This window comes from Anabas testudineus, chromosome 4 (assembly GCF_900324465.2).
Source record: "Anabas testudineus chromosome 4, fAnaTes1.2, whole genome shotgun sequence".
Taxonomy (NCBI): domain Eukaryota; kingdom Metazoa; phylum Chordata; class Actinopteri; order Anabantiformes; family Anabantidae; genus Anabas; species Anabas testudineus.
The window spans coordinates 12,114,639-12,126,095 of record NC_046613.1 but is presented as its reverse complement, the minus strand read 5'-3'; the positions used below and the strand labels follow the sequence as shown (position 1 = coordinate 12,126,095).

The 11,457-nt window shown below is 39.9% G+C and overlaps 1 protein-coding gene across 2 annotated transcripts in view; it reads left to right on the top strand.

Moving 5' to 3' along the window:
• agbl4 (ATP/GTP binding protein-like 4) overlaps window positions 1-11,457 on the top strand; it is a 260,506-nt gene that overhangs the window by 210,851 nt on the left and 38,198 nt on the right. The window lies entirely within an intron of this gene.

Genomic DNA, 11,457 nt, shown 5'->3' with positions numbered 1-11,457 from the left:
CCTCAGCCTTCTGTGTTTGTGTTGTAACGTGTCGGAAAAGTTCACAGGAGATTAACCATGTGGTCCCAATCCAGGTTATCAACAGCTCTCTAATATTTCTGTGTATTTTGTTTCTTCTTAAAGGAATAATTCAAATTCTGGCAAATATGAGTTAATTTCCACAATTACAAACCCAAATATGGATACCTCTAAACAGCCCTGATTAAAATGGTAATGAGAAGTTGTTAATGACAAATGACCATGTTATGGGGAAGTTATGCATCTTTTTGATCAGCAACAGTAACTTCCTGTTATAAATATATTAAATGGAACAACTTTAAATAAGTATATGAAATGTTTTTTAATTCAAATATAAGTTTGGTAAATTTCAATTTATTTTTTCCAGTTTTAGACTTTCAGATTTTGCCCTCTTGTGGCACAGGGGGCGGGATTGACAGAAATGGTCATGCTCTCCTGAGGTACTTCACATTAAGACATGATCATACTGTATCACAGTATTGATAATGTACCTACATCATAATCTGTCTTTCCTTGTTGCTGTCCTCAGCATGCAAAGTTAAAACTACACTCATTTTCCAAGTGCTTTGTCTTGATGGGTTTTATACAACACCTTGTGTCATCTGATCCCGATTGGTTACACTTAAAGTAGTCCGTCATATTTTTTTAATAGGAATCTAAAGTACGTTACTGATTAAACTATGAACATTATATCTGTATAGTAAATAAAGCAATGACAGACTGCGATGTAGAGGCATTAGAGATACTCCTCCACAGCTGAATAGTGATACATGAACATGATTGAGAGAGAGAATAGATTGAAGTAATGTTAGACTATATCATGAACATGATTAAAACCAGAAAGGCAGTTAGGATGATGACTGAATGGATGGGTTGCTTGCTCGGTCAATGCACCTTTATAGACAAATGTTTTTATTGCATGCAACACAGCTGGTGTGGCCTTGGTTTCAGTTGCACCTTTCCTGCATGTCCCCCTTCTCTTCTCCTAAGTTTCAAGATCACAAATTCTGCTTTCAGTTTCAAATTTTAGCTTTTCAATTACATTTTTGTCTTTCAACTTGACAAAACCTATGGCATCAATTTAACACCATACTTTTATGCTAAGCTAACCAGCTGTTGTCGGACATAACAAAAAAAGCAAATTCCAGACAAACTTTCGGAGTCATTTGCATCATCCTTAAGAAAGACAAACAGCAGGATTGTCGGCTCATTTCTTCGAAAAGTGTAGCCCTAATTTACTGTTGACTTTTAGAAGAAGTTTGGTGAAGTCACATGGGACTCTGAATGAGCAGTAACTTCATTTCCGCAGCTGGTATTTTCACCTCAATCTGTATATTTCAAAAGCACCACATCGGGGTTCAATTTAGCCAATAGCTAGGAGCACAAACCCAACTTCAGGCTTTAATGGTGTTATTTTTACACTGGAATACCACTTAACTGATGTCAGAAGAGTTCCTACTTTCAAACTGATGGCCATATGTGCTGAAAGGCTTTCATAAAACCTAATGACCCCTAGGCTAATGCAAATTTCTCAGCACACAGTAACCCAGTACACTTTTAATTTAAATGCAAAAATTAAAATTAGAGTTTGTCATACAATAGCAGAGATTTACTTTTAAAACATGCCGTAAAAACAGATTTGCAGACAGACAGAAGGAGATGAGCTGTAGTGCTATGTCTCTGACAGCTCATTCCACCATTCACAGATCAGTGTGTAGCTCTGTAAGCTCTTAGTGCTTTTTCACGCTACATCTGACACCAGTTTTCCATTGTCACAGGCTCTGTTGTCATCTTCTGTCACTACACCGATCAGTCCCCCCCCCTCACCTTCACATCCCCCAGCGCTTTAAACATGACTGTACATTCGTGTTTCAAAGTGTAGGTGTGTGCATCTGCAGTGAAGGTGAGGGATTAACAGGCTGATTGTTCTCAGTGTCAGGCACAAGATAACAGGATGGCAAAGCCCAACAGTTTACTATACTGTATTTGTTCATTCCCATGCTGCTGGCCTGCCTCTGTGTCACAAAGCAAGCCTATGATTGGCAGCGCTGTATCTAGCATGTCCCATTTCCAAACCATATTGCAATATCAACTCAGCTGCATGTGAACAAGATAAGACAGAAATGGGTGTTGACATATCAGATTGCTTGTAAGATTGCTTATTTGGAGAGGCTTGAATCTAAAATGAGGCCCATCGCTGAATGCTGGATTTGGCTGAATCCACAGTGGAAACTGATAGGGAAGTGGTACCAATGAAGGCCACTTCCTCCCTGTTTCCTTATGAATAGAGCGAGCTCTACTCACTCCCTCATTTCCCCATTCCTCTCCCCTGTCTGGAACACTGCATTTCCATATATTACTGCCGTTGTAAGCAAGTGTGGCGTGCACCCAGGCTTTTTCCTAAAGCCCAAGGGGACTTCTCAATGTCATTATCGCTAAAGCTTGCCACATGCCTGTAATGTATTGCTGCCTAGCTTTATTGGCAGCGAGATGATTCACTGGTGGTGATGATGGATTAGTGCCGACTGGGTCGAGCCGGGCTGGGCTGACTTGGTCCAGACTGGGCTGGGCTCTGCAGCCTCGTCTGTCGCATTAACACCGCGTCCCTCTCACACACTGCAGTCTACAGGGAGAAATATTGTATTTATGTCACACACACGACCTAATGAATGTGGTCATTTCAGTGCTTTTATGGAGCTTCTTGGAACATTGTCTGATTCATCTTGTCCACCTTTCGCTTTTCATGCAGACGCGGCGCTCGCAGCAGCACCGCATAATAGGTGCCAGTAATGCATTTGCTTTATGACATTGTTACTATTTTGAATGTGAAAATATAACCGCCTTTGTTGCCTCCCAGAAGGGAAAGTTCAGAGAGGGTGCGCTGGGTGCATATGTTACCTCAGTGTAAGGTTTGATGTTTACAGGAGCACACACACACATACACACAGACAGGGTGTACAGGAAGGACACCGTGGCATGTTTTATTACTGAATGTGAAACACACTCCATATAACACAGCTTCCCAGACCAAGCTAAACTAAAAGACACAGTGGCCACCAGTTAAGAGTTTAAGCCAGTAGTCAGCTTCTGATTACAGGTTATTCAGTCCCTGCCTGCTCTCTATGCTGGTTAATCTGACGTTAGAAATATGGACATTGCTCTTAATGTTTTGCTGCTTGTAACATCGACTGGCCATCATCAATCCTGCTGTTAACCTCACAAGTAACATACTTCTCATCCCTGTTTCTCACCACAACACGTGTTGGTATTGTTTATTTTTCACACAGGAGTATGATATACAATATTTATCAGTCAAGTCTGCAAGATAATCAGCCACTCATGCAAAAGCAGGAATGAGTGGAACAGCATGTACATTTCTGATTTTGATTGCTGATGCTTTTGGGGATTATTTTGACTTGTTTCTCCATCACTGAATGAATTAATTTACTGACTTCATCTCCACGTGAGCCCCTGGGTTTGCCCACCCTGCATTATTTCTCCCCTGAAGGCACGGAAAGCTTTCTCATTACTGTAAATAATTAGAAACTAACAAAAAGCATTGAGCTTCTACAGTTCTAATTCAGTTTCATTTGTGTAATTAGTGTGATTGTATGTGGAGCTTTATTGCCTAATTTCTTAGAGATTTATTATTGTTTTCCATTTTTAGTGCTTTCGCATAATCTACACAGCATTCGTTTACAGTGTGGAGTTCACATCTGCAAGAAAACTGTTCATTACATTATCTTTATTGCCAGTAATGATGTTGAATTATTTGTTATTTATTCTTTTTTGCTCCCATCTTTGTTACTATGTTTATCTGAAAAATGACTACAGGTTTTACAAATTCTTAAGTATTATTGCTGCTGTTGGTCTTCACACACATTGACGAGCTACCAGTCAAACTCACAGCGACTGTTTCCTCATGCTACATTAATTTTTACCCACCCACAGCCTCATCCACTTGCATTACCGTACATTGTCAGTTGACTGTATGCATGATAAGATATGGTGGTAAGTCTCGACTGTGGCTGTTAAATTTCTCTCTGCTGCCAGCGTTATTCAGAGGTCCTTATCTTTTTTTAAGAAGCTTATTTGGGTGCTTCATTGATAAAAACTGGTAAAGTTTGGAATCCATCAGCCTCTCTGATAAGTGTATGTGAAACTGAGCTGTCCTACCCTAAATACCCACAGACACATGCACACATACCTGGTGTATGTGGGTGCACACACACATACATACTTAAACACAGAGCTTCCAAATGGCCTCTATTAATGCAGACAGCTCCCCCAATTAACAAGATTCAAAGTGATGATGAATTTTTCATTCTCTGAACATTTAAGCAAATTATGATCCAAATGAAGAAGGTTCCAGTGAATGACCATGGCAGGGGCCGCCAATGGCAGCCAATGTCACTGTCACAGTGCCACTCTGCACCACCACCCTAATCACTGGAGCTGCTTAATATTCATGTCCTACTGCTCTCTTGTCGCCTCTCTTCCTCCTGCCTTGCCTCAAATCTCCTTGCACATCATCTGTTCTTTTCTCCTCCCTCCTCGCATTGATACACACTTTTTTTCCCTCTTGCAGTTTTAACTTTTCCCCTCTGTCCTCCTTAGAGCAGGAGGTGTCTCTCTCACCATAGACGTGTAGTTTAAAATAGGAATGGACTAATTGGACTAATAGCATTTTAATGATAATTTAATGTAGTAAATAAAGCTTGTTACAAGCTATGCAATTTTGTTGGATTTCAGGGGCAATCAATCAGTGTCTGATACAATCTGCTCACCTCCTTGATGATTTGGTGTGATGTCAGCCGTGCATTTTTACTCATGCAAGCAACAGATCTGACAACATTCATGTCAATATCTATAGATTGAAAAAAATAGGCAGTTTAGGCCGAACTGTTTCTATTGATTACCCACTTTAAAAATGCAAGGAATATGATTTTAGGCTATTGTCAGTCTGATAATTTAATGTGAGCTAGTATGTCAGTGTTTGTCCCTGCTGTTATCATTTATTGCATTCTGCCAATATAAATAACACAAATAACATGTAGTGCACATTACGACAGAAAGGTTATGAAGATAGTTACATTTGATATTGATTGTGAATCAGCTTCTTGATTATTTACAACCAGCACTGAGTTGATAGTAGAATCTAAGTTGGAGTTATTCAGCTTTGATCTATGTGTGAACTATTCATTGTACTTGTATCTTTTTGTTTAAGTTTATTTCACATAATTACCAACAAGCATTCTGTATTTATATGTCATAGATGGACATTATAAATAGTAATGAACTACAGATGGATTAGTGTTACCAGATAACTGGTACATACAGTTTAGGCCCCTGAGACCTTTGTATTGGTTTGTTGTTGTTTTCAGTTCAGCTTTATGGTTTGATATTAGCCCTTTTAATCATGTGGGCTGTCTTGAAGCAAACTTTTTACCCTGTGGTTGTTAATGCCATTTCCTTGTTTGCTGTTGGTTTAGTTCATCATAATCAATTCTCCTCAAGAAATGAACATACCTGAGTTGTTTCAAGTCATCTTAGCTTCGTAAGCCAGTGTTATCCATTACAGAGATTAGATTTACCTTATAATCAAAGATGAATAGATCGGTTTGCATTTGGCTTCCTGGCCCCCAGACTAAACAAATTAAAAATTATGAGGAACTTGAGCTAGAAAGAGAAAAGAATAAAGTGCCACAAGGATGAAAAAGAATTTAATTTCCCTTTCTACGTTCTACCACCGGTCATTTAGCTGGCGTCTTTATTTAAATGGTAATGTGAAGCTGGCTAAACAACCGTTGTGAATCAGTCTCTAAAAAGAGAGAGACTGTGGTGTTTCAGGCTCTGAGAGTTTATCTGAGCCTTTCTCCCTGTCTTCTGACAGAGGGACACAGAGTGGAGAGCCGATAGAGCGACTAGGATAACTCTTCTGTGTTGGAGCATAATTAATTAGGTGTGATAAATTATACCATTTCTAGCAAGCCCTTTCAGCACTTGCACATCCACTCGCACACTTTTATGTTGTGCATGCGGTCTCTCTCCATGCAGACAAACTTGCATATATACTGCATCTAAACATGTACGTCAGTACAGTAGATAACCATTACCACTTTAAAAAAACTCCCTGTCAGTTTGTTGTGTATACAAGAGTTTTTATTCCTGTACTAGATTTTACAGGAAACCAATGGACAATAAGCTAAAAAGAGAAGCAGTAGTAGGAGAAACAGGATCTCTCTAGCTAATTCCACTCAATTACAGTAGTTCGGTCCAGAAGCAGTAATCACGTGGCATAGTTTTTCAGTGTCACTTTGAGATGAGCTTAATGCCACATGCACACCGAACTTTAAACTCCAAATACATTTAAAAATGTAAAAGAGAAATTAGGATTAAAAAGACATTGTAATTACTTTTGACATAGAAGTAGCAAACATGGGTCACAACTGTAAATGTGGAAGCATTAAGACCGTTGTGGTTGTTGATGCTGCAGCTTTTTCTTTTCATGACAACACAGTCTGCAGTTTTTCAAGCAAGTGGTGAGTGAGATTCAGATTTGCTGTTTATCTGTAGTTAGATGATCAAGTATCAGTTGGTACAGTAGACATAACATGAAGAAACTGTCTATCGTAGTATTACAGTCCACGGTTCCAAATCGTTTCTGACATTAAGCTCACAGATTAAACTCCTTTGTCAGCCTTTAATATCCTACATTACTTTGTATGTGCCGTGTCCAGTTCTGATATTTGACATCTGATTCAAGACCAAACTGACACTTGTCTGCCCTCATCAGTGTCAATCTGGGCCTCAAGTCCACGGCTAAGACGCAAACACACCCAAACACGGTGCCAGCAGGGGCTTTTAATGGCCTGGTGTTAATGAGAGTCTTGTTTAGGGCTGTCAGATGACCCTGGGCCATGCAGACTGACACCAATTCCATGTTCACAGCTCTAGAGGTCACCACATGGTCTACAGTATTTATGTGTGTGCATGTATCAGTTTGTGTGTGTTGGTGCTGCACAGAGATTAATTTATAATAGTTCCAGCCAGTGCATTAACACAAAATCAGCATATCTTTGATCTCTGGTTTAATTTTCAATAAGTAATGTTGATATTAATCTCAATAAATCTAATCTATTCAGTCTATTCTCAAAATTACAAAAAAGGGTCATTCACATTGTGTGTGTGTGTGTGTGTGTGTGTGTGTGTGTGTGTGTGTGTGTGTGTGTGTGTGTGTGTGTGTGTGTGTGTGTGTGTGTGTGTGTGTGTGTGTGTGCTCTTTTGTCCTGTACTCTGACTGTTTGGTACGTGCCTGAAACCAGATAGCATGATATAATTATTCTAATAAGAGGCAAGCTCAAACACAAAATGATTTCCACAATAAAAAAGATTGATAAAAACAACAACATTGCAGCTCAGTTTAGCTGCTGTTGAACATTAAGTACATCCATATCTTTTTGAACCACACTAAAAGGCATGGAGCAATGGATTTGATTTTTATTTTACGTTTATGACATTAATCTGCAACTGATGAATCTTAACTCCTTGCAGGCAGTCACACAACAGTTCATTATGTTTGATATTGTGTTCTGTGTCTGGCTGATCAGGCCACTAATGAAGGTGTCTGTGAGGCTAAGTGCACATAAGATAAAAAAATGCTCAAGTTTTGCCCAACGCCTTTTTTTTTCTTGTTATTTTTGTTCCGTGTAACCAGCCAGTGTTTTCCAACCTTTAGCACACTCACTGTTATTCTTCCTTCATGTGTTGACAGCAAGAGTGTGATCTAGCTCGCTGTGTGGAGACCAATTCACAGAGTGAGAAACGCCTGTGTTGAAGCCAAGCTGTGAGTGTGTGTGTGTGCGTGCGCGTGTGTGTTATGTAAAGGAGACTCAAGCTGACAGTTTGCCAACAGCCTTGCACCTGCACACAACTAGGTGTTGATCTCAGATGGGGGGGTTGAAGAGGGGAGGACAGGCAGAAGGAGATGCAGAGAAAGGGATCCGACATGAAGTGTTTGGGGGCGGGTGACAAAAGACTGGTGAGGAACCGTGGCTCGGTGCTCTGGTGTGGCTGTGTCATGTAATTCCTGCTTATATGTTTTTTTGTATCTATGTGTGTGTGTGTGTGTGTGTGTGTGTGAGCGCTCACCACAAGTGGAAGGAAAATGTGGAGTGTTGTGACAGGTGGAGCAGGAGAGCCAATTGGATTGATGCATTCTTTCATAGGTAACTGCCAACACCAGAGCGCAGCCGGGGCCTCATTTGTCAGACTCAAGGAAATAGCGTTACAGCATGACATTTCACTCTGTCTCCAGCACACACGTGAGCAGCCCTGTTCCTCCAGATGCAGGGGTATGTGCTACTGCTCCTACTGTAATCTGGTGGTGAATTTAATTAGGGTTTAAAAGACAAAAAGTGGTTGTAGCACGAGGGAATAGAGTGCGTGTTTATCTTCTGTTCTATCTGTGTCTACCCGTTACTTGTCTTTTTGTCTCTTCATGTCTCACCTGTCTCTCTGTAGGGATTGGCTGTTGTTAACCTTTTGGCAGCTGTAGCGAGTTTGTCGCTGACTGCAGAGAAGGGAAATTTAGACAAGCTCTCTGGAGTAACACTCAATAATATGTCAGGGAACTCCATGTCACTGTTAGCACACACTTTTCTTGATAGCCTAAATTATTGAAGTCCATAGCATTGATAATTTAATACCACAGATCTGTTTTGTCAGAGGACGGTTTAGAGAATAAGAAAAAGAAAAAAGACTTTGCATTTGATACGATACAATGGTGAAAAACAAGTTTCTTTTCTTTGTAAAGGTGCGGTGTGTTATTGTCTCATGTTGCACTGTGTATGTACGGATCCACTGCACCACCTGACCTAGTTGAGAAGGAAGAGTCAGAGAAAAAGACACAGACAGATGGGAGAGGGTTAATTGAAGCTGACATGTGTCCAGTGTTTCTATGTCCCCAGATGACATGCAGCTCTTGCCCATATGCTTGTGTAGCCTTGTTCCCTCCTTTTGTTCGACCATTTTCTGTATCTAAAATGAAGCTTCCACACATAAAAGGAAAATGTCCAAAGTTATTAGGGCTGTCTGTCTGTATTGTTGATGATACGATGTCAGGGCACGGCAACTTGTGTGATAAAATGTAACATGATCATTCATTTCGGTGGAGAAGTAAAAAGCAGAACTTCAAACTCTCTCTCTCTCTCTCTCTCTTTTCTCATAACCACACCTATCCAATCACTGCATCGAGTGAGACTGTCAGATGTGAAAAGTTACAAAAATCGCAGGGTACCACCCCACCCAGTTCCAACCGTGCGACAGAAAGATTTGCCGGAAGGGCGTTTCAGTTATCTTAGGCCAGTCAGTGTCATCCATCACCACATATTAACTGTGTCATGCTGATATATTTACCTTCCCTATATCACATCTAGCTCTGGACAAGGCAAGGCGTAAGGTCCTCAGGCGAGAACCCTCTGGTTAAGTCATCGGATTTAATTTCCTTCTTCACAATTTCTTAAAACTCACTTCTGATTAATTTCTTTGTTTTTATCCAGTGCAAAGTAACATGATCCAAAAGGTGACATTAAATATAGACTTGCCTTTCCTAATTTCCTTTTAGTACATTTTCTTTGCACTTTCTTTGCTCCGCTGTCAGTGTTGTTGGTAAAATATTACAGTTAGACATTAGTGAAATTAAAAAATTGAATTCATTAAGAAACTCCCACTAGCGCAGTACTCTATTATACTATAGGTCCCTCTGCCAATGTAAAGTTGAGCTTTTTTATGGTTTTTGTGTTCGACCGTGAAGATCAAACTCATTCAGTCTGTCTCCCTCACTGTGTCGCTGCGTCTGTCTTGTTGTTGGTGTGTCCCAGCAGGCTTGCTGTAGACTGGCAGAGTGTTGATCTGTGTGTCAGGGACTGGGGGTCTCCTTTCCCCAGCCCTCCTCTCCTCCAGCAGCTGACAGACAAGGTCAGGGACTCATCCTGCCTGTCTTTCTCAGCTCCTGACAGCATTTCCTTAGGGAGACAAACCCCGGACAACCCTGCAGTCCCTGGCACGCACCATCACCAATTAATATTGCATCACCATTTTCTAATCTGCTCCCTCAGGGCCTACTTCTCAGGGTGTGATCAGGCCACCTCGCCTCCCTGCTTTTTAACCTCCCTTAGCCTCCCTCCTTCCATAACAGGCAAAGGATCCTTAGGTTGTCTAAAAAATAGATTACACTAAATCTGGCATGCATTTTTAGTGGTGTTGTCTGTTGTTGTGATTTGTCTCAAGGTTGTTTTCTTGATTCATTTTCTTTTGAGATGTTATTCATGAGGGTCATGCATAATTTAGATCTTCCTATGTTTTGAAATTAAACAGCTTTAGGGTTGAAACTGACCAGATATCACGGTGTAGGGACTCTGAGTAGATTTGTCCTGTGTTTTCATTCAAATTAATTCATTTTGTATCAAGTACTGCACTTCAGTTTTAGTTTTCTATGTAGCCATATCACAGTTGGTTTACTTGTTGCTAGTTGCCTAGTTGCCTTGATTCTGAATATCTTAACAACTTTTTGTATAGCCTTGAAACGTCACTTCATAGTGCTGAGAAGATCATCTATAAGATGGATCTTCGTCTTGCCCCACCAGAATTGCCACAATATTCCTCCACAAGATGAACTGTGATAACTCCAATACTGAACTTTAGTTTCTAATCAAATAGTCACAGAATGGACTGTTAAGCAAAAATTACTACAAAGACCGTAAACATGGCAAATATTGTAGCAAGTTGATTAGCAGGTGATTTAGTATTTCCATTGTGTTTATGTTAACATGCTGACATTTCAGTTCAGTTTATTTAATCACAACAAAAGTCATCTCAAGGCTCTTTACAATGTGAGGTTTACGTCTTATAATATATAATATTACTACTATAAATTATTCAGAAAAAAACAACAATCCCACTTAAGCATTCTTGAGTTTTCTATATCATTTATAGTTGCATAACTATAAATTACATAGAAAGTTTGTAGTGGTGTTTTCACTGTGGCTGAGCACAGCTACACAGATGTGCTAACAGCTGTAGAAACATATTGTTGTTGCTTTTACATGGTAAAAAATAGAATTATCTTCTTTTTGACGCATTAAAGTTACCTGCCCTGTCATCCCATTACGAAACATTGAGATATTTTTTTTGTAGATTTCTGTAAATTAAACACAGTCTGTCCAAAAACACTAAGTTAGTACTACAGTAACACAATATCCATCTTTTTGTTTCACATGATTCTGAGGACAGACCAATCAGAGGAAGGTTATTTAAGATATTTCTTCACAATGTTGATGCTTTATATCATTCTCATGCCCCATATTAGTTTGGGAGTTGGGAACATGACTTACCACTCTGTCCAATTGCTAGAGCTCAGATGAGGAGCACACTGCCATT